Source organism: Bos mutus, chromosome 27, assembly GCF_027580195.1.
Source record: "Bos mutus isolate GX-2022 chromosome 27, NWIPB_WYAK_1.1, whole genome shotgun sequence".
In the NCBI taxonomy this organism is placed as follows: domain Eukaryota; kingdom Metazoa; phylum Chordata; class Mammalia; order Artiodactyla; family Bovidae; genus Bos; species Bos mutus.
Genome location: NC_091643.1, coordinates 37,282,394 through 37,307,630, shown reverse-complemented (window position 1 = coordinate 37,307,630; position 25,237 = coordinate 37,282,394). Strand labels below are relative to the sequence as shown.

At 34.9% G+C, this 25,237-nt stretch overlaps 1 protein-coding gene across 2 annotated transcripts in view; it reads left to right on the top strand.

Moving 5' to 3' along the window:
- Nucleotides 1-25,237, top strand: part of NEIL3 (nei like DNA glycosylase 3) — a 527,805-nt gene that overhangs the window by 135,904 nt on the left and 366,664 nt on the right. For both annotated transcript variants that reach the window (XM_070364103.1, XM_070364102.1), the window contains one exon: nt 20,496-20,581. The gene's annotated coding sequence lies outside the window, so the exon portion shown is untranslated. The remainder of the gene's footprint in view (nt 1-20,495; nt 20,582-25,237) is intronic.

Here is a 25,237-nt window from a genome sequence, read left to right as displayed (position 1 = left end):
GTTTTAACCCAGTATTTTCACTCTCCTCTTTCATCCTCATCAAGAGACTCTTTAGTTCCTCTTCATCTTCTGCCATTAGGGTGGTGTCATCTGCATATCTGAGATTATTGATACGTCTCCCAGCAATCTTGATTCCATTTTGTGCAGTTACAGTAAATTCAGGAGAGAAGTGTTAGTTTGTGGCAGGAATATCATTTATGTATATTTTACCCAAAGCCATTCTAATATAATTGAAAAATAAATTATCGCAAATAAAAAGAAGCAGTACAATAAAGAGAACCACATAAACTGCTTGACTTTTGTTTTGCATAAACCTAAGCATTTTTCTTTCTTTTTAAAAAGCAATTTCTATTGAAGTATAGTTGATTTTCAGTTTTGTGTAGTTTCATGTGTACAGCAAAGTGAATCAGTTATATGTATACATATATTCCATATATTCACTTTTTTAGATTCTTTTTCCATAGATGCCATTACAGAGTATTGAATAGAATTTCCTGTGCAATACAGTAGTTATCTGTTTTATATAAGTAATGTGCATATGTCAATCCTAATCTCCCAATTTATCTGTTCATCCCCTTGCCCCGTGGTAAGCATAAGTTTGTTTTCTACATCTGTGGCTCTATTTCTGTTTTGTAGATGAGTTTATATGTACCTTTGTTTTACTTTCCACATATAAGCAATATCATATGATATTTGTCTTTCTCTGTCTAAGCATTTTTCCTTTGCTTATGATTCCTAATTGCTGTCTTCCTTTTAACAAATTGAAAAATAAAAACCATATGATTATCTCAGTAGATGGAGAGAAAGCCTTTGACAAAATTCAACATCCATTTATGCAGGAATAGAAGGAACATACCTCAACATAATAAAAGCTGTATATGACAAACCCACAGCAAACATTATCCTCAATGGTGAAAAATTGAAAGCATGTCCCCTAAAGTCAGGAACAAGACAAGGGTGCCCACTCTCACCACTACTATTCCTTTTCCTTCCTTTCTAATTCTCAGTGTATTTTGTTAAACTCACATCCTTTTAACATCTTTGATTAAGACAGTTTTACTATCGCTAATTGAGTCCTTTGATAACTTTAAAGAAATGCTAGACAAAGCACAGTCTTTCCAGGAAATTCCTAAACTTTAACCTTCCAGGTTAAAAGTGACCTCAGTTCACCTTTTCTCCAAACAAACCTTGGGATGTTATCTGGGTATTATCTCAGGAGACTGCAGTGCTAATTCATAGAGATGGACAGTAGCGTGGCTTTATCATATTGTACCTTTCTGTGAATGATGGTCATAGGGAAGGGAATATATACATCATTTAGAAATGACTCAGATTCTCATGAACTTTCTAAAAAGTCGACAATGATCAATAGAAATCTATCATAAAACATAAAAATCCAATACAATATTGAAAAGTTAAAAAATAAAATAAAATATAAAAAAAAAAAAAACAAAATAAAATGAAATATCAAACTCCAGTTGATAAAGCTGGATAGTTGATAAAACATTTTAAACTTTAAATTTCTGATAAAATCTATACATTTACTGTACTCACATTCACTAATTAATATGGTCTCCAGGTACCTAGTCTGTAAAGATGAAAGTTGAAGAAAATCTTTCAGTGTTTTAAGTTGAGAATTTGTGTTAAAGTGTCTTAAATTGCAGAACGATTTATGTCATTGGATATTTTTATAATAATAATTAATTTTATAAGTTAACTTGCAAAGTAAAATTTTAAAAATTTCCTATAGCATGAGATAGGCTATGTGAAAAAACTCTGTTTTTTTTTTTCTTTCTTGTTAACTTTAATGACATAGTCACTCATAAAATCAATGTGGTTTATTGGGGTTAAGGGAAGAGAAGTGGTGAATTCTAGAAGTGTGTTAAGACAGTACTGTAACTTTTATCTGTCTTTGCTGCAAAGCAACCTCACAAAGGTGCTTGCTGTTTTATGTACCATATTTCTCTCAAAGGCCCAAATATGATGATCTCAATATGGCTTCAGCGATAAAAGCACATCTGCCGGTTTAAGTTAGATTGACAGCTTCTATAATCAAGGAGCAAGTTTCAAGCCTCCAGACTCCTTCCTCACACAGTAGCCAAAAAATGTCACACTTCAAATTAAGTTTGTCCTAAAAAATTAAGGTTTGAATCGGTGCCTAAAGGTTTTGGATCACTTTATCTAATATATTGTTGGTGCATAATTTCAGTATTTGTTTATTTCTATTAAATTTTCTCCTTTGTGCAATGTGATTTGTTTTTAATTTTTCACTTATAATTTGCATGTAAACAATTTTCAGCTAGTTCATCAAGTTATATTATTATTTGGAATATGATGAACTTTTATTATTGTTACCATAGTAATTTGTTTGCTGTCAAAGAAAACTTGAGTTATGTAATTTTCATTTTCAGTTTATCATGCTGTATGTATGGCAAATGCATAGATACACCAAAGACATGATGACATTATTTGTATATCCAGTTTTGTAAACTACAGTATGTATTTTCACCCCTTAAAACAGCTTTGTAATGCAAATGTAAATTCTCTAAAATTAGACACCAGGAGGCAGAACCATGTGACATCTTCCCAGAAACAGTTGCCAGATGACCCTCTCTTTCAGTCAGTTACCACTACTCCTGTATTATTAATGAAGCGTCAGTAAGATCAAACTGTGGCTCTTAGGTTAGTCAGCAGTTCACCATGACACATGTACTCTTCATCCAGCTTCAACAATGATGAATTTACAACCAGTCTTGTTTCATCTATTCCACCCATCACTTCCTCATAGCCATATTATTTAAAGCAAAGCCTGTATTATATAATCACACCCATACATATTTCCATATGCAGCCCTAAAAGATAAGAATTATTTTTGCATCTATCACAATGCAATTAATTTAATTAAAATGTGCAATAATTACTTTTTATTACATTTCAGGGCAACATTCAAATTTCCAATACCTCATGAATATAGTAATTTTTCTACATTTGTTTGGAGGATGTTTCAAATGCTGTCAATATTTCATAATGATTCAAATGTCTCTGAAGTCTCTTTTAATCTGTAAGTTCTCTTTCATCTCTCTGTCTCTCTCAGCCTTTTTCCCCCCATTCACATAATTTATTGCTGAAGAAGCCAGGAGGTTATCCTGCAAAGCTTCGCATTGCTGATCATATCCCTATGCTATAGTTTAACATGGCTTCCAATCCACTGATCTAGAGAGGGATCACACTTAGATGTGTTTTTTCCATTCTTTCATAATGCCAGGTGGTAATGTGATTTTTCAAGAGTCCCATGAGGCTTATAAATTACTTATTTTGTGATCTTAGAAATGTTTATGCTCAATGCCAAAATCTTTCAACATGTATTAATATTGTATAGTGAAACTATTTTCATTCTATTATTCTTTCTTCATTTATTAATTGGAATACTTCTAAAAATAGAAGCTTCACCAAATTTGTTATTTGGTTATCTGGTGGCACAGTATGTATAGGAAAGGCTGGATAAATGTTCAGTTACATCAGACATTTATGTATCAGCTATTCCCTGTCATCTGGAGGTGACCAATTAGGTTAGTTTGTTGTATGTTACTTTAAGTCACTTATAAACATTTGAATATGTGTTTAATATTTTTGATCAATTTATGCTTCAGTTCAGTTCAGATGGATATATCTTTCTTTTTCTCCATTGCCTTTAGATTCTCTTCTTTTCTCAGCTATTTGTAAGGCCTCCTCAGACAAGCATTTTGCCTTTTTGCATTTCTTTTTCTTGGGATGGTCTTGGTCTCTGCCTCCTGTACAATGTCATGAACTTCTGTCAGTAGTTCTTCAGGCACTCGGTCTATCAGATCTAATCTCTTGAATCTATTTCTCACTTCCACTGTATAATGGAAAGAGATTTGATTTAGATCATACCTGTATGGTCTAGTGATTTTCCCTACTTTCTTCAATTTAAGTCTGAATTTGGCAATAAGGAGTTCATGATCTGAGCCGTAGTCAGCTCCCAGTCTTGTTTTTGCTGACTGTATAGAGCTTCTCCATCTTTGGCTGCAAAGAATATAATCAGTCTGTTTCTGTGTTGGCCATCTTGTGATGTCCATGTGTAGAGTCTTCTCTTATGTGTTGGAAGAGGGTGTTTGCTATGACCAGTGTGTTCTCTTGACAAACTTCTGGTAGCCTTTGACCTGCTTTGTTTTGTACTCCAAGACCAAATTTACCTGTCACTCCAGATATTTCTTGACTTCCTACTTTTGCATTCCTGTCCCCTATAATGAAAAGGACATCTTTTGGGGGAGTTAGTTCTAGAAGGTCTTGTAGGTCTTCACAGAACTGTTCAACTTTAGCTTCTTCAGCATTCCTGGTTGGGGCATAGATTTGAATTACTGTGATATTGAATGGTTTGCCTTGGAAATGAACAGAGATCATTCTGTTGTTTTTGAGCTCGCGTACAAGTACTGTATTTTGGACTCTCTTGTTGACTATGATGGCCATTCCATTTCTTCTAAGGGATTCTTGCCCACAGTAGTAGATATAACAGTCATCTCAGTTAAATTCACCCATTCTAGTCCATTTTAGTTCACTGATTCCTAAAATGTTGATGTTCACTGAGTGCATAGCTCAGTTCAGTTCAGTCACTCAGTGATGGCTGACTCTTTGCAACCCAACGGACTGTAGCATGCCAGGCTTCCTTGTCCAGCAACAACTCCTGGAGCTTACTCAAACTCATGTCCATCGAGTTGGTGATACCATCCAACCACCTCATCCTCTGTCATCCCCGTCTTCTCCCACCTTCAATCTTTCCCAGCATCAGGGTCTTTACAAATGAGTCAGTTCTTTGTTTCACGTGGCCAAAGTACTGGAGCTTCAGCTTCAGCATCAGTTCTTCCAATGAATATTCAGGACTGATTTCCTTTAGGATGGACTGGTTGGATCTCCTTGCAGTCCAAGGGACTCTCAAGAGTCTTCTCCAACACCACAGTTCAAAAGCATCAATCTTCAGATCTCAGCTTTCTTTATCATTCAACTCTCACATCCATACCGGACTACTGGAAAAACCATAGCTCTGACTAGACGGACCTTCGTTGGCAAAGTAATGTCTTTGCTTTTTAATATGCTGTCTAGGTTTGTCATAGCTTTTCTTCCAAGGAACAAGTATCTTTTAATTTCATGGCTTTTATATTTAATATCCCATAATGGGCCAGGGGAACCTCTTTAAAATAATTGCTGAGGCCTTTTGGCATGACTCTTTCACACTTTTGTAATTTTCTTCATAACTGTCCTGAAAGATGTCCTAGGATTTCTTAATTATTTCTTGACTAAGACCTGGAATCATTCAGTTTTATTTTAAGGATCTCTAGTTCCTTTTAGTAAAAACAGATCTTAGAGCTTGAAATTAAATATTGGTGCTACCAGGGCTCCTTGTAAGTAAGTGGATCATTGTTTTGAGATTTTTTTTTTCCTGTGGAAGGAGCTTATAATTTTAATATAAAAATACATCTGCAGTGTATATTGATATCTGCAGTCAAAACAAAGACCATGAGAATTTTGTTTAACTCCTATTTTGCATTTTCTTTTTTCTCAGAGAATTCTAGTTCTCAATAATACTTGATATTTTATCCTTATCATACCACATAAGTACACATCTTTTTTATTCTACAGTGTATGTACAAAAATCTTAACAATACCAACACCACTTGCAAAAATTAATTGCTTAAAGTAGTTTAAATGTTTTTTCCCTTTTTTGCTTTAAGTCTTTAGGTTATATACCTTGGTCAATGTCCAGTCAGATCATGTGTTTTAACATCGTTTATTATCATCTGCCATTAACTAAATACATATTTAGTTTTCTTTGTCTCATTTTATTTTATATTATTTTAGAGTTTTTGTTTTAATTGTCATATGGGTTTTTAGAAAACTTTGTATCATTACAAGTCAAATCTATAAAACAAGATATGGTCAAAAAAGTCTAGTATCTCACCTTGTCGTATCTTCTCTAGTCTTTGCCTCTGGCTTTAGCTAAGCATTTTAAAAAGTTTTTATCTATTCTTTCATTATTTGTTTAATTAAAAATCCAGACACACATCCAGTCATGTTTTCCCTTCACTTAGAGAAATGGTAGTTTATTATTATATATCTATTTCTCTATTGCTTCCTGTTTAAATAATCCCACAGGATTATTCCTTCTGGGGTTAAATAATCCATAGTTTATTCACTCTCCTGCTGATGGATAGTTGGATTGTTATCATCTTCTGCTATTAAAAATTTTCATTTAGTAACTAGTCATAAATATAAATCTCTTATTTTCCCATGTATAGTTGCAGTAGTTTTACAAAAATGGAATATTTTAGTCAAAAGATTCATGCCTATATAATTTTTAATGTCTTAGAACAATTTGCATTTTTATTGTGAACTGATTATATTCTGGTTAATTGTTATAAAGACATTGATTATTTTTTCTCTTCCTACCACAGGATCTTTATGTATTAGGCATATTAGCATTGTCTGTTACACACATTGCAAAATTTTTTCAGTTTTATGTTTCTCTTTTTCTTTTATGTATGGTTGTATTTGGCATTCCAAATAAATACTGTTATTTTTATAGCATCAAAGTATAAATCTTGGTTGATTTTTGAATCATAGATAGGTCATTCATAAGTTACAGAGATTTTCACACATGTTGTTACTCCTGGTATATTTTAAGTTGTATTTTTTACATGTAGTTATTTTATCTACTTGGAATTTATTGTGGTACGTGAGGTCAGGAATTGATCCAACTTTTCCTTTTTCCAAAAGGTTCAAGATTTATTTTTAGAAGTCAGTCAAAGGCAATCTGAACTCTCTGAAAATATAAGACAGTCACTCTCTGATCGTGTCTTAAAAACTGTTAGTCATTGCCCATATTAAGTCAGAGACTAAAATTTTTTTTTCAAATCCTTTGGAAGATGAATTATCTAGTGTCAATGTATTGGGTTGGCTTAACTTTTTTTACTTTACTCTGAAGTGTAGACAATGACTTTTAAGATTATCGAGCAGCAGTATGAAACATTCTGGATTTTCTTTTGTGCTTGTAGCCAGGAATTAGCACTCATGACATATTCTTCTATAGTTTACAGCCAACTACAGACATTCTTGAAGGAAAACGTGGCCTCCTGTATGAACTCATGCCATTTATTTGTGTGGTGGAAAGATGACCCTGCATACAATTTATCCAATGGTTTGTATTTTGAAGGAACTAAATAAAGTGCCAAGGGAATCATTTTTGTTATTCCTTCCAAGAGCACATTCAAAGTCAATTAATGAAGGAATATCATGATCCTCACTTTATACATATTAGATGAGTGCCTATTATATGTGCCAAATAGTACTGGATCTGTGGAACACACGAAAGGTTTGTAAGACTTGATTCCTTCTCTCCTCATTCAGAGAGTGGGGAGAGAATGAAATGTCCTGTGCAAGCAAGGGGGCTCCACCTGAGATCTGGGGTCCAGTGGAGCCACAGTTAAGGTCTTCTACTCAGGACAGATCATAAAAACAACAAGACTAATAGAACAGCCATATTTATTGAGCACTTAACATATTCTCAGCACTAAGCCAATCAATTCACATGTGTTTCTCATTTAATATTTAAAACCATTCTTTCATGAAACATAGTCTACATGAAGAAGCTTTACTCAGATCAACTGTATATAGTGCCAAAGATTGTATAGTAAATAACATGCCTAGAATGTAAATGTAGATCTGTTTGAGTTGAGCCTGGGCTTTTACCCACCCTGCTGAATTTTCTGTGATTGTATCAGTGAAATTGATTTAACCTCAGCTGAAATCCTGAGTGTTTGCCAAGAATCAAATGCTAAAATGAAACATAAACACCAACCTAAAGAAGCAAAGCCAAGTGTAGGATGGGAGTGGCTTCATGGTAGGTATTGTTCCAAGAAAACATCCATTACCCTCTTTGGATGACTCACAAAGCACTGTGAAAGTGAAAGTCGCTCAGTTGCATCTGACTCTTTGCAACCCCATGGACTATAAATACAGTCCCTGGAATTCTCCAGGCCAGAATACTGGAGTGGGTAGTCTTTCCCTTCTCCAGGGGATCTTCCCAACCCAGGGATCGAACACAGGTCTCCCACAATGCAAGTGGATTCTTTCCCAGCTGAGCCACAAGGGAAGCCCAAGAATACAGGAGTGGGTAGACTATCCCTTCTCCAGGGGATCTTCTAACCCAGGAATTGAACCAGGGTCTCCTGCATTGCGGGCAGATTCTTTACCAACTGAGCTACCAGGGAAGCCCTGGGGTGTCCATTACTCAGTATCTTGATGATTTGGAGTTTGATTTGTAAGGATATGCTCTGGCATTTACATAAAGTTTAGTTTAAATGTATACTCAACATTTGTTGAGAATTTCCCCAGGAGTTTTTAAAAGGGGAAGAATAACATAATATTAAAAATAGGGAAAAATTGAGGTCTATTCTGAGAAACCTTTATGCAGGTCAAGAAGCAACAGTTAGAACTGTACATGGAATAATAGACTGGTTCCAAACGGGAAAGGAGTATGTCAAGGCTGTATATTGTCACCCTGCTTATTTAACTTCTGTGCAGAGTACATCATGTGAAATGCCAGGCTGGATGAAGCTGGAATCAAATTGCTGGGAGAAATATCAGTAACCTCAGATATGCATATGACACCACCCTTATGACAGAAATCGAATAAGAACTAAAGAGCCTCTTGAAAGTAAAAGAGGAGAGTGAAAAAGTTAGCTTAAAACTCAACATTCAGAAAACTAAGATCATGGCATCTGGTCCCATCACTTCATGACAAATAGATGGGGAAACAGTGAGAGACTTTATTTTTCTGGGCTCCAAAATCACTGCAGATAGTGACTGTGGCCATGAAATTAAAAGACACTTGCTCTTTGGAAGAAAAGCTCTGACCAACCTAGATAGCATATTAAAAAGCAGAGACATTACTTTGCCAACAAAGGTCGTCTAGTCAAAGCTATGGTTTTTCCAGTAGTCATGTATGGATGTGAGAGTTGGATAATAAAGAAAGCTGAGCACCAAAGAATTGATGCTTATGAACTGTGGTGTTGGAGAAGACTCTTGAGAGTCTCTTGGACTGCAAGGAGATCCAAGCAGTCCATCCTAAAGGAGATCAGTCCTGAATATTCTTGAAAGGACTGATGTTGAAGCTGAAACTCCAATATTTTGGCCACCTGATGCCAAGAACTGACTCCTTTGAAAAGACCCTGATGCTGGGAAAGATTGAAGGCAGGAAGAGAAGGGGACAACAGAGGATGAGATGGTTGGATGGCATCACTGACTCAATGGATATGAGTTTGAGTAAGCTCCGGAGTTGGTGATGGACAGGGAAGCCTGGTGTGCTGCAGTCCATGGGATTGCAAACAGTTGGACACGACTGGTGACTTAACTGAACTTATCCATTGTTGCCTATGTTGAACCCCTATTTTTATTCAGTCATTTTTATTTGGAAAAATAGTTACTTCTGAAAATAAGTGTTTTTGTTGAAAGATGAGGTGAAGTGAGAAGTTTTTATGAAATTATTCTGTGTAGTAAGAAATTTGTATGTGCTGTAGTAAATAAATTATTCTATTTTATGGAAATGTATATAGTGACAATAAGTTCCCTTCTTTGTCTTCTTGAATAGTATGTTTTTTTTATGTTTCTTAGCACTTCTGATTGGCTTCGGAAATTCTCTGCAATGTGTCATAAAATGATTTTCGAAAGAACTTGTAATTTATGAAAAGTTGGTCTTAAATTATTCACAAAAAGTATCTAATTTTTCCTGTTAAATAGTTTAGATTTGAAAAACTCACAGAAGTTAGAAAAAGAAGCAAAGTTTAATTAATTATACTTGTAGATAATTTTTTTTTTTTACTAAAAGCTGACGTAAGGATTTTTTAAAGTGATATACATTTAGGAGCAAATGCTAACTTAACAATCAAGAGACAAAGATGATTTTGAGGAACACCTACATTAATATGATGAAAAACATTTGGGGTGATGTGTCAAAGAATGCACACCAATTTAAGACACATAATCTATATTCAGGGAAATGAGGATCAGAAGTCCTATACCAATTCCCTGACTTTATTACAAAGTCATGTTCTGTTTTTCTGTCTGATTCTTCTTCAGGCTCCTGTATCACTGAATTATTTCCATGTCTAGAAATTGTTCTATGAAATAGTGCTTTCTGCTTAAACAGTTTTTCCCGAATGCCTGATGCTACTTAACACATCTTGACCCCAAGGGTAAATGCCATGTTTAGCAGCTTTTGATTTTGTTTTGTAGTTATTTTCTTTATGTCATCAAAAACTTTTAAAATCATCATTTTTGGTATGGAAAGCCTTATGAAGTAATTCTAAAGAATTCATTTACCAAGATTCTATATCTAAGAGAGGTTTTTACTGTAAAGTCCTTAAAAAGAATATAGAAAATTATTCATTATATAGTTCTAGTTCATTTAGATTTGGTGTAAATATAAAAATATATAATATTCAATAGATAAAACCTCTCCTAAAAAATGAGAAAATCAATTATCTATGAACAAAAAAGGAAATTCCATTTTTTTTTCACCAGCAACCACACACATAAATGACTAACATTTCTGGTGGATTGCGAGAGAGCGACTGAAAAATGGAAGTTAATCATGTATTTTGCAAAGTCACAGGAGACAAACTCTCCCAGGTCCTTGACACCATTTGAGTTTATTCAAAATGGTCTTCACATACTAGTGTAAACCAATGTGTTTCAAAGGACACTTAAACTATCACATCTAAAGTGGTGGGGAATGAGTTATGAAATGAGATAAAATAGGCAATGATTTGGTCAGAATAGTTAAATTAGACAGTAGCATTTTTCTTTATTAGTATTTATTGCCTTTTAAGATGTTGTGTTTAGTAATGATGCTCACATTTGTTTATTTTAGTATGTCCTATATGAGAAAGAAAAATCTACTAACATCTAAAAAGATTTTATGGATAAAATAACAAATGATACAAATTGGCTGATTAAATAAGGTCCCAAAATTTTAAATAATTGATAATACTCAGTGTCCACAAAAGTATGGAGAGACAAACATTCTCTGTTGTTAGTGCTGAGATAAAAGTTGTACCTAAGGTAGTATTTTCAGAGGTCATTTATGTGAAAAGATGCATATAAAAATATATTCATTAAATTTTTTAGTAGTCAAAAAAACAAGAAAGCAACAAATAACCCACATTTTACCAGAGGTAGTTTTATAAATTTAGGTTTATCATGCAATTAAATGCTCCATAGTCATGAAGTATAACCTAGATCTACATATTTTACTATGGAGAGAGAGATGGATAAGACATATTATGAGTGTCAAAAACACTTTAATATATGTAGTGAGAATATAAAATTTTACAAATATTATCTTTGAAAAATGGAGTTTGCATATGGCTATGTGTTTGTTTATGTGTTCGTTTGGGGAAAAGCAACTTACACATAATTGTGTCTGGTTTGGATTTTTATGAAAATTTATATTTCTTAATAATTCTTTAAGAATTTTAATTTTTATTTAAGATTTACATCTACTCATTATTGAAATGATTTCCATACAGTCGCAACATGATTGAATGATGGATAATGTGTCAGAAATGAAATTTAAAAATGAAATAAAGCTCATTTATGCTCAACTAAGAAAACTAAAGTAATAAATTAAAAAACACAGACCAAAGAGCATGTTTTAATGCATTTAATTATCATGCCATGTGATAAAAGAAACTATTGTGTGCTAAGGAGAGTGCAGTCAAGCTTGTTACCGTTCTTTGGTTTTGTAAAATTTAGACAAATAATCTTACAGCACTGTTTCTGTTTGTCATCTCAAATAATATAAGAAATATAAAAAGTGAACAGGAGTAGATTAAGCATAGTAGAGGTAAGAAAGGCAGGCATACGTTATTTTCACATATTGTATATATTTATTATAAGAAGTTTTACCATCTTCAGATAAATGCCAGTTTTAGCATTATATGCATTTAAAAAGCTTAAGATAATAATTTAGTGTCCATTGAAAGGTATTATTATAGGATTTGAACTGATTATTGTAATTTCTAATGATGATACTTCAACTTAAACTCTGGACATTGAAGAAGTTCAGAGGGATTTAGTACTTATAATTTAAGATTCGAGAAAAGTCTGAATCAAGTTTGTCCAATAAATTATCTACATAGGTCAGGTTGTATGTGGATTGATCCAGAGGCATACTGGAAGTGTCAGGCTTCAGGGACAAGTGACCAGAGGGCACATCCTAACTTAAACTCTAGCTTTTTCAGTTTCTGTTATTCATCAAGTGAGATTTCATTCTCCTCCTTTATAGTCGTGTACTCTTCAATACCACATGCTGTATGAATCTAGTTAGTTGATTCAAAATTGGTAAGTGAATCAGATCAGATCAGATCAGTCGCTCAGTCGTGTCCGACTCTTTGCGACCCCATGAATCACAGCACACCAGGCCTCCCTGTCCATCACCAACTCCCGGAGTTCACTCAGACTCACGTCCATCGAGTCAGTGATGCCATCCAGCTATCTCATCCTCTGTCGTCCCCTTCTCCTCCTGCCCCCAATCCCTCCCAGCATCAGAGTCTTTTCCAATGAGTCAACTCTTCCCATGACGTGGCCAAAGTACTGGAGTTTCAGCTTCAGCATCATTCCTTCCAAAGAAATTCCAGGGCTGATCTCCTTCAGAATGGACTGGTTGGATCTCCTTGCAGTCCAAGGGACTCTCAAGAGTCTTCTCCAACACCACAGTTCAAAAGCATCAATTCTTCAGCGCTCAGCCTTCTTCACAGTCTAACTCTCACATCCATACATGACCACAGGAAAAACCATGACTAGCCGGACCTTTGTTGGCAAAGTAATGTCTCTGCTTTTGAATATGCTATCTAGGTTGGTCATAACTTTCCTTCCAAGGAGTAAGCATCTTTTAATTTCATGGCTGCAGTCACCATCTGCAGTGATTTTGGAGCCCAGAAAAATAAAGTCTGACACTGTTTCCACTGTTTCCCCATCTATTTCCCATGAAGTGGTGGGACCGGATGCCATGATCTTCGTTTTCTGAATGTTGAGCTTTAAGCCAACTTTCTCACTCTCCACTTTCACTTTCATCAAGAGGCTTTTTAGTTCCTCTTCACTTTCTGCCATAAGGGTGGTGTCATCTGCATATCTGAGGTTATTGATATTTCTCCCGGCAATCTTGATTCCAGTTTGTGTTTCTTCCAGTCCAGCGTTTCTCATGATGTACTCTGCATAGAAGTTAAATAAGCAGGGTGACAATAGACAGCCTTGATGTACTCCTTTTCCTGTTTGGAACCAGTGTCTTGTTCCATGTCCAGTTCTAACTGTTGCTTCCTGACCTGCATACAGATTTCTCAAGAGGCAGATCAGGTGGTCTGGTATTCCCATCTCTTGAAGAATTTTCCACAGTTTATTGTGATCCACACAGTCAAAGGCTGTCAATAAAGCAGAAATAGATGTTTTTCTGGAACTCTCTTGCTTTTTCCATGATCCAGTGGATGTTGGCAATTTGATCTCTGGTTCCTCTGCCTTTTCTAAAACTAGCTTGAACATCAGAAAGTTCACGGTTCACATATTGCTGAAGCCTGGCTTGGAGAATTTTGAACATTACTTTACTAGCGTGTGAGATGAGTGCAATTGTGCAGTAGTTTGAGCATTCTTTGTCATTGCCTTTCTTTGGGATTGGAATGAAAACTGACCTTTTCCAGTCCTGTGGCCACTGCTGAGTTTTCCAAATTTGCTGGCATATTAAGTGCAGCACTTTGACAGCATCATCTTTCAGGATTTGAAAGAGCTCAACTGGAATTCCATCACCTCCAATAGCTTTGTTCGTAGTGATGCTTTCTAAGGCCCACTTGACTTCACATTCCAAGATGTCTGGCTCTAGGTCAGTGATCACACCATCATGGTTATCTGGGCCGTGAAGATCTTTTTTGTACAGTTCTTTTGTGTATTCTTGCCATCTCTTCTTAATATCTTCTGCTTCTGTTAGGTCCATACCATTTCTGTCCTTTATCGAGCTCATCTTTGCATGAAATGTTCCTTTGGTATCTCTGATTTTCTTGAAGAGATCCCTAGTCTTTCCCATTCTGTTGTTTTCCTCTATTTCTTTGCATTGATCGCTGAAGAAGGCTTTCTTATCTCTTCTTGCTATTCTTTGGAACTCTGTGCTCAGATATTTATATCTTTCCTTTTCTCCTTTGCTTTTCGCTTCTCTTCTTTTCACAGCTATTTGTAAGGCCTCCCCAGACAGCCATTTTGCTTTTTTGCATTTCTTTTCCATGGGGATGGCCTTGATCCCTGTCTCCTGTACAATGTCACGAACCTCATTCCATAGTTCATCAGGCACTCTATCTATCAGATCTAGGCCCTTAAATCTATTTCTCACTTCCACTGTATAATCATAGGTAAGTGAATAGGAAATGCCTATCAATTATGCGGGGAAAGGTTAATTGCTATGTTCTAATTGTGCTAGGGGCCAAATCACTGAAAAACTCAGAAAGTCAGAAAATGTAGATACTCTGTAGGCAGTTTGAATCAATCAAAAGTCTCAGATGTGAAGCAGTTGAATTGGTCTAGGGTGTGGCAGACACGAATCACATCCAACTGCTTGTTACCATTTGGAGCTGTGGACTCATATTGAAAGATTTTTTTTTTTTTTTTTTTTTGATTTTCAAGAGAAGTCAAAGATTAAGAGTGATTCACAAAATTTCCCAATTTCTAAAATACTATGCTGGTTAAGCAAAATATTCTTGTGGGCTAAAATAAGGCCATGACTTGCCTGTCAAGCAGCTCCTGCCTCCAGGATTAGGCCTATGAAAACAACCAGAATTAGTGGTATAAAGTCATTTCTACTCTTGATGCGTTTGTGGTTTTGAAGATCACATCATGGAAATGAAACGAGATGTGACATAAAGCTATTTGTCACACTTAGTCAGTGTCTGAAAGGAAAATGAAAGAGAAAATTGTAGACTTTATATTTTGAAGCAACCACATAGCTGAGAAAGCGGAAGATTACAGTTCAACAGATTTGCGGCACAGATTTTGCAGTCTTATATATGTTGTATGCTTCAAAGATAATCAGTGTTTTGTAATTTTTGTGTGTAGTGATGGTACTCCATTACTAAGTAATACCTGTTTACCCTGGCTTGATGCTAAGGCTGTGTCTGTAGGACACTAGTTTAGAAGTTAGATCCCTGTTGTATGGTCACATGGCATCTTAAGAAATAATTGAATTTCTAATCAAAGAATATGGATGGTTTTTCCTTCTGAGGAGACTCTTTCTGATAGCTCATCAATACATGTCAACTTCATGAAAACAGACTAGAATTACAGTAGATTCATTCTACACTGAGTGCGATCCAAGGAGGGACCATTTTTGAGTTGTATCAAAAGACCAAGATGATTTACATATAAGCTTCTAAAACTAGGTAACCTGTATGTTAAGTCCTCTGTCATTTGGGTATCTGTTTTATAGGTTATGTTTTATTTCTAAACATCATGTAGAGTTAGTTTTATAATTTCAATTAATGACTACAAGCTATAGTTACTGTTAGAATCTTTAAAAGTCTATCTTTTTGTCATATGCCCCAAAAGGAAATAACATATTATTTTAATTTATTCAAATAAATATCATATTCAAACTGTGATATATCACAACTGATCTATCAGCAAATGAAATGCCTTTAAAGAATAAGTCTCTTCAAATAACAAACAGTATCAAGACCAAGTACATCATCTTCTAAGCTGTACTGCACTGCCTCCCTTCCCACTCAGATAAGTCCATTGCATTTCTGTACTTGTCAGTTATATGACTAACTTTTATATATAGTAAAGTGTCTTCTGCTGCTTCACTTTACAAAGGATGACTTTATAGTATTATTGATGTCCAATAGATTGTTTTTTATATGGTTTCTTGCTTGGTCACTGATGGCTTCAATTGCCTCTAATCCAAAGATTTAATAAAGTGAATATGTTTCTCTAATTACCTTAGATCAAGTGGTCTGATTGATTTTCACTTTTGATATTTTAAAACCAGACACATGTACCCCAATGTTCATTGTAGCACTGTTTATAATAGCCAGGACATGGAAGCAACCTAGATGTCCATCAACAGATGAATAGATAAGAAAGCTGTGGTACATATACACAATGGCGTATTACTCAGCCATTAAAAAGAATACATTTGAATCAGTTCTAATGAGGTGGATGAAACTAGAGCCTATTATACAGAGTGAAGTAAGCCAGAAAGAAAAACACCAATACAGTATACTAAGGCATATATATGGAATTTAGAAAGATGGTAACGATAACCCTGTATGTGAGACAGCAAAAGAGACACAGATGTATAGAACACTCTTTTGGACTCTGTGGGAGAGGGAGAGGTTGGGGTGATTTGGGGGAATTTCATGGAAACATGTATAATATCATATAAGAAACGAATTGCCAGTCCAGGTTCGATACAGGATCCTTGGGGCTGGTCCACTAGGATGACCTGGAGGGATGGTATGGGGAGGGAGGTGGGAAGGGGGTTCAGGATGGGGAACACGTGTACACCCGTGGCGAATTCATGTTGATGTGTGGCAGAACCAATACAATATTGTAAAGTAATTAGCCTCTGATTAAAATAAATAAATTTAAATTAAAAAAAATAAAACTAGGGAATGTTAATCTATAGTCTTTTAATTAAGTAAATGTAGATGATATTTGTTCAGTGTACCACAATTTAAATATCGTAAATGTATTTATGATTATATACTAGTGTCAGCATTCTAGTTTTTATAATCAGTATTATATGGTATTTAGTATAAATATTAAGTGCATAAGTGTGATATTAAGAGTTTAATAAACTCATCATTATAGAGATTAACATATATGTGAATGTTAAATTTAAGCTTGGGCATATTCATATAAAAATTTACTGTTAGATATTATTGATCAGTTAACAAAATTAACTATATTAGTTTCCTAAAGAAATAAACAGTACATCACCACTTGCAATATTTTAAATATTTTTCATTAGACTTGTACAAATTGATTTTTGTTGCTATTATTAGTGGTAAGTGTTAATATCATTAGGAGAGGTCAACGTTTTTTCATAAAGGACCAAACAGTAAATATTTTAGGCTTTGCAAACCCAAGGCCTTTATTGCAACTACTCAATTCTGCTGAAGTCTACCGTAGAAAAAACATAAATCAACAGAGGTATGCCTGTGATCCAATAAAATTTTATTTTATTGATCAATAAAATAGCAGGTGACTGGCCCACAGGGGATAGCTTACCAGTCCATATATGAATATCATTTTATAGTTTTTCAGTGCTTTCACATATTCACAAATGAATTAAACACAGCAGTCTTGTGTTATCAAGCTACACATATTTGCTTTTTGCAGATGAGTAAGACAGAGCTTAGACAGCTTGCACGTACAAATCAAAGTAAATGAGACTCATGTCTCCAGGCTCTGTGACAGATGCTTCTGGTATCTGCTGCCTCATAACTTAAGCCACTCTGAAAGCCAACATTTATGTATTATTTAATTAATAAAATTTTCTTTCCACTTCATTATGAACTTTGTCATACCAGAGCATGATGACAAGATGATAGTACAAGCTCAAGAAAGACCACAGCTCAGATCCCGGTGAGTGGATCTGACATATGCTTAAAATTCAGGAATGCAAGGGCTTAGCCATATTTAGGAAGATGAACATAGACAAAGAAGATTGGACAGCTGTTGTTACTTCATTAAGGAAGAGTCGATTCCTTATCCAAATATTTTAGAAATATTTGTTGAATAAATTAACAAAAGAACAACATTGAAGACATGATTAAATATGTTCTGAAAGAAATGAATAGAAATAATATGTACAATGTAGTTTATGTACATAGTAAACCATTTGGACTCCACTTATTCAACAACCGCAAAACAATTATTGAATTCAGTCTGAGTCACATATTCCACCACAGGCTGAGAGGATACATGGAAATTTCTTGTACTTAAAAGGCTAAACTATAAAGGAGAGACATGGGGACTTTTAAGGACAATCAAAAAAAAAGTATGTTAGACATGATTAAAAGCTTAAATGACATGATAGTATATTTTAAAACTTATATAATTATCAAATATATACTTTATCTTTTAAATGGTCATCCATTAAAATGTTGTAGTTTTACCAAGGTGCATACATTTTAAAAAATGAAGAAAAAAATGGAGAAGCCTATAGAAAAGTAATCAAAGTTTCAACCTGAAATAAAAACAGACACTAAATATCAGTCTTTTTGACCATTCAAAGAAAGTTGTTTTCATGACTGAATATGAAAAGATTGTAATATACTTTTAAAAACTGTACCTTTTTAAAAGTTTAAATTAATATAAAACTTATATTTGACAGTATATTAAAAATAAAATTTAAACATGTTAATTATTTTTACTATAAAAACGTACATCCCAAAGTGTGTCCTTTAAAATGCAAACAGAAGTTTTTATTATAAGTATAATATCACATTTAATCAAAAACATTACATCAATTGTCTGCTTAGACATAATAAATATATGCTCTTGGTATAATATTTATTTTTAAATTGGAGTTAATAGTTTTGTTATTTGACTGCTTTATCTCCATAGTTAAAAGCTTTGTTTTGAAAAAATGTATGTATAATGTTAAGAACTTCTGATTTTTATTTCCTGTTTTTCTATTTGTGGAAAGGGAAATGAGAGAAGATATTTTGATATGGGTGAAAAAGTTAAGAAGCATTTAAGATAACTGGGATAGAGATCTCTACACTATTCAAGATGTAGTGAAAAAAGTGGTAACAATGTATTTAAATTTCTTTAAACTGTCATCTTAGACAGGCTTCCTGGAATATGACTAAGTCAGTAATCTATTATATATTCTCAACTAAAGTCAGTCACAAATTTTTTTGGAACTTGAAATTCTTTCAATACAATTGTTTTCAATTTGTACAAGATAATATACATAGCAAGGGGGGAAAAGGAGAGAAGTGAGAGATAATTTAAACAAATTGTAATGCCAAGTTGGAAATTTTTTGAATACCTAAAATATTTAGATTCTCTTTATATTTTCCTTCAAACTAATGTATTTGATTAAAATCCTTATCTTATCCTCCCTTTCCCTCAACTGCAAGAAAAAACAATGACAAAAATACTAATATACCTGACTCACATCCTTTATGACTGAAAAAGAGTTTGCATTGATGTGGTACAGGAATCAGGCTCATAGAAAACATCTCACATTTACCATAAACTGTGTCCTCCTTGAAAGAAATGAAAATGATAACCCCAATCATTTTACTTTATAAATTAAAGGTTTCAAAAGTTTTTTTTATATTCTTAAATTAATTGTTAGTAAATTATAAATTTTGTCTATATATGTATAAGGGCTTTCCCTGTTGGCTCATTGGTTAAAAAAAATCCACCTGTCAGTTCAGGAAATGTGGGTTCTGTCCCTTCTGTGGGGGAGAAATGGCAACCCATTCCAGTAATCTTGCCTGTGAAATCCTATGGACAGAGGAGCCTGGTGGGTACAGTCCATGGGGTCCTAAAAGAGTCAGACATGACTTAGAGACTAAACAACAGCAGTGAACATATGTGTAAACAAAATTTGATATTTCTGTAAAATATATGTACCACTGTCATTGTAAAATGCCCATTCTAGGCTAAACTAAAAATATCAGGTTCCCTGGTATTATATCAGTGGGTCATAATTGAGCACATGTGAAATGTTTGTCTAGACCACTTGTTAATTAATGATGTGTAAGTGGGTAAAATTCCCCTGTAACCATGTGACATGTGTACTCCAAGTAATTTGAAGTTATCCTTTCTCTTTCTTATACATGCATGTCTTTTCAGTCAAGCATTCCATTGTCTAAGTATTGGATATTTGGTTTGGTCCTTTATTTGGGGCTTCCCTGATAGCTAAGTTGGTCAAGAATCCACCTGCAATGCAGGAGACCCCACTTCAATTCCTAGGTAGTAAGGATTCCCTGGAGAAGGGATAGGCTACCCATTCCAGTATTCTTGGGCTTCCCAGGTGGCTCAGCTGGTAAAGAATCTTCTTACAATGCCAGAGACATGGGTCCAATCCCTGGGTTGGGAAGATGCCCTGGAGAAGGGAAAGGCTACCCACTGCAGTATTCTGGCTTGGAGAATTCTATGGACTGTATAGTCCATGGGGTTGCAAAGAGTTGGATACAACTGATCGACTTTCCCTTTCCCTTTCACTTTGGTCCTTTATTTACTCTTTGCCAGAAGGTTGGTGTGAGGCTCTTTTGTAGATATTCTTAAAAATTTGGGACTTAACTATTGCTTGTTAAAGAAAAGCTTCCTACATGCTTAATTACAGGTACTACATCAAATTAAATTAGAGTAACTTAAAGTAAAAGAAACATATCACACTATACTTTTTCATTTTTTCTTTCAAGGATACCATGTTTTAGGAAAAGTACAAAATGAAGAGTAGTCTCTCTGGAATATGAAGAACAAGATGGGAAGGACTGAAGACACTAAGGTAAACCATTAGTTTTCCCAGCTAAGCCTCTATTTCAGTTCTACATTTTCAAGGCAAAGTGCTGTGTGCCTTTCTTTCCTTTGATTATTGAACTGTGATCCTAGAAATCTGTTGGGTCTGTGATGCAGTTCCTCAGTCATGAGAAGAATGAAGTAATACTAGGTTTTGTGGTTGTTTTACCTTTTTTTGAAGTAATTAATCTTAATGGTTGTTGGGGAGAGGAAATTCAGGGTCAAAAGGTTCTCAGACTCTAGTCCTAAATTTCAGTAGCTTGAGTGTGATCTCTGGCTAGTCAGCCAATCTCCCTGGACTCCAGTCATCCACCTGAGAATTGCCAGGGCAGATGCACAGCATCATGGGAGACCAAGAAATAATCAGGACTTTTTGTGAGATTTGAGAAGGAAGCTGAGTAAAATCAGGTTATAAATGAAACACAAAGGGGTAAGGTATCAAAGTGCTGATGTGACTAATCAGATAAATGAAAAGTGCTGATGTGACTAATCAGAACTGACATTGTCTTCTGAGTTCATTTTTAGAAAATGAGCTCATATTTTAGAAAAGATTCTAAAATAGGTCATATTTCAGAATACTTTTTTTACAAATTTTACTCTTCCTTAGCAATTTTATTTCTGTCAACATTGAAAAAAGTATAAAAATATGAGAATATAAAATATATCAGAAAACATGCTTGCAATTTGGAGACTTTCCTGCCTTCTAATGCAGTAGCAATAAAAGATTCAAGTGTTTGTTTATTCATTGATTTGTTCAAGAACTCATGGCAGCTTTATTGCTACATGTCAGATGTGAACAGGGCTGGCCACTAAATCTTTTTTCTTCTTCATTCATAAGCTGAGAATTATAACTGAAGCAGCCTCATCAATGTGCTGTATAAATTAAGCAATACTCAGTAACGTGTACATGGAAACAAAGTAAAAATACTCAAAAATGGAAGATATTTTTATTAAAATTAATGTTTGTTAGAAGAGATGAGAGGGTTTAAATAATTATAGATCAAGCACCTTGGGCATTCAAATGAGGTTATTTTGTCCAAATGGCATCTGGATGCCTCTCTCCTCTTCTCCTCCTACTATCTTCTCTCCCTTCCTGTCTTGTGACCTCAGGAGGTAGCCTGACTGAAGAGGAGTTGGAGTTTTGCTCTCACATAGACCCTGGTTTCTCAGGCTTACCCCTTAGAGCATCCTCCAGCAAATTTCCTGATCTCCCCAGGAAGGACCTGACATCTTACTGCAGGATGTGTCAGATGTCTGATGCATAATCAGTCATTCGTTCATATTGATTCATCATTCAGAGGCATGTTTTAATCCAGTGTAAGATTAATTTAACGGTGATTTGTGATTTAGGAAAGAAATATTTGGAAAAATCAAAGAGAATTCCCTAGGATAAAAAGTAACTCAGTTGACTCTATTAAAACATAAAGAGTAAATTGAAGAAAGTAATAAGGATTATTCAAAATGTATGTCATGTTTAGTGACCCCCCGCCCCGAGAAGTTAGTATTATAAGTTATGGGGAAAAAATACTATGTTGGCTGTGAGTTTGTTATAAATGGCTTTTAATGTGTTGAGATATGTTCCCTCTACAACCACTTTGGTGAGAGTTATCACAAATAGATGTTGAATTTCATCAAATGCTTTTCCCGCATCTGTTGAGATATTCATGTGGTTTTTGTCTTTCTTTTTGTCAATGTGACATATTGCATTGATTGATCTGTATATACTGAACCATACTTGTGGCCCAGGAATGAATCTAACTGGATCATGGTATGTGATCCTTTTTATGTGTTGTGGGATTTTGTTTGTTCATGTTTTATTGAGGATTCGTGGTGATGAAAATAAATGTTATTTTGTTAATACTGTAAAAAACATTAAAAGGGGGCTAGGAGATCTGCTTTCTACAGTCCTTCTGAGGCTTTTAGCATGGATTTTATGGAGCTAAGTGAAATCACTGAGGCTTGCACATGATAGCTATGTAGATCTAAGAACTAGCTATGTAGATCTAAGAACTTTATGTTATGTTCAAACTGGTCTGTCTTGCTGTCTCTTTGCCAAAATTCGGCAGGGCTTTATTTTAATACCTGATAGAAGAACAGAAAGTATTTTCTACAGTGCCTCTTCCATTTTTCTTTAATACTAAAAGTTGCATAAATGTTATTTCAGTTACTAATTCATAATCAGTAATGATAGTAATATTTAATATCACATTTGAGCTCTTGAAATGTTCTCAGTGATAATTTTGATTTTCATTTGTAAAATCATTTTGAAGTATGTAGGTGCCTCTTTATCAAAATAAGGGAAAAAAGCATCCTACTCTCATAGGTATTAGAGTTTATGATTATTTTTCTGTTTGTAATTATTTCATGGTGACTATGGTATCTGTCGGAGAAGGCAATGGCACCCCACTCCAGTACTCTTGCCTGGAAAATCCCATGGACGCAGGAGCCTGGTAGGCTGCAGTCCATGGGGTCGCTAGGAGTCAACATGACTGAGCGACTTCACTTTCAGTTTTCCCTTTCATGCATTGGAGAAGGAAATGGAAACCCACTCCAGTGTTCTTGCCTGGAGAATCCCAGGGACAGGGGAGCCTGGTGGGCTGCTGTCTATGGGGTCACACAGAGTCGGACATGACTGAAGCGACTTAGCAGCAGCAGCATGGTATCTGTACACTGTATTAGATAGACAGGGAGTGGATAAAATGTACAGTGATTTATTAGTGAGATTTTTTTTAATTATAAGAAAAGTAAGCTTTTGAAAATTCAATGATGACACTGTAAAATTCCTAAAGATTCTTTTAACCTTAAAACTCAGGGAAATAATAAAATGAATTTGTCAGAACTTACATTTGGAGCCGCATCTGGAGCCCACTGACCTGGGCACTTCAGTTCAGTATTTAAAACCTTAAAATTATTCCTATTATATCTTCCCCTCAGTAAATTTGCATGCCCATCCAAACATATTCCATCATTTAAGTGATTCTTATTTCTAAAAAAGAAAGGGAATAAATTCATTTTCTTCATCCCACCCTGCCCACCCCAGTTTTAAATATATATATATATATATGTGTGTGTGTGTGTGTGCATATATATATATATGTCAAAGAATACTTTCAGTATAATATAAATATTTTCCAATAATCTGGTTCTCTTCCAGCTGGGTACATTGTAGGACTGTAATTTGCTGACTTGTGTGGTTGGATATGATCAAGTGTTTTTGTGAGCCAGCTGTTCCTTTTTTTCTTGAGATGGTAGATCAGGTGTGTTGACAAGAGGGGAAACAGAAGAGGAAGGAAAGCAATGTTTCCTGTACTCACAGGTCCTGGAGAGACCATCAGTGCTAGCCATCAGAGGGGCCCTGGAGGGAGCTCTAGGAGAGAATGCCAGACAAGCAGGGGGAGCTGAGGAGGGCAGGGAGAGGAAGTAGGGAGGAAGGAGGGCCCTTGGGTTACTGCCTTAACTGGGGCACTCGGGCTGGAGCATGCTAGCCAAAGGTATGCACGGGTTTCACTGGTGTGTGCAATTCCACTAGGTCACAGTTCGGACAAAAAAGGGTTCCTGTGGACATTGCTGCTCCGGCCATCTGGGCAGGGTGCCCACAGCCTGCTTGTGGGGATGCTGAGGCAGCAGGACGCTATGAAGCTTTCAGACTTCCAATACACAAGCATGTGGTGCATTTTCATTTCCCAAACTGGTGACGGAAAATAGATACAGCAGGTTTCAGCTAACCTGTAATCTCAGTGTTCCACTAGGAATAGTGGCAATTTACTCAAGCAATGCTTAAGTAAAATGAGTTTTATTTTTAGTGAGTTATTTTTTTTTAACATCTACAAGTTCTATTTAGATCTTTTTTCAAATATGTTTATTCTTATTTAGTATCTTGTCTTTCATTATGACTCCTGTGTATTTTTTTAAAATCTTTTTTGAACATTTTGAGACTGTTGTGTTATCTCAGATCCAGAGACTTCTAACCCATGAGCTGGTTAAGTTTACTGACTCCAGTGCACATTTGCTGGTGTGACCTGGGCCAAGTTATGTATCATTAACTAGGGTAATAGTACCTACATCAAGGTGTTGTTGGGTAGTTTAGAATGGCTTTTGCAGTAAAAGTAGAGGACCTGAAAGAACCTAGTGAAGAGTATACAGTTTTCATTAAGTTTTCAGCTTCCTAGGACTTGACTTCTTTTGCCTGATTGTTCAGGATTTCTGGACATTTTTCTTCCTTTTGCAAAAGCCATTCATTAAACTTTAATACTTTATCAAAAATCTTTAGGTGGTTGTAGTTAAGGATTTCAGGATTGCCAAGCCTGGCATGTTATTGACAATAGAATTCATTCAATTGGATGTTTCTTCTAATTATCTGCCAAGTTCTCCTAAAGTACTATATTGGGATAGAACTATATCAGTTCATACAGCAAGTGAAAATAATTTAAACTACATAATTGAGACATCTTCTTTTGTATTATCTAGAGTTATGCAAGCAGTTCTTTCAATTTAAAAGAATCCAGTATATTTAATGAAAATAATATCTACTTAGAATATATATTTTTAATAGAAATGACCAAAGATTTTTATAGAGTATTTAAAAAAATCTATTTCCTTATTCTTGGTATGTATTTTATTCATGTACTCAAAATCACACTAGTTT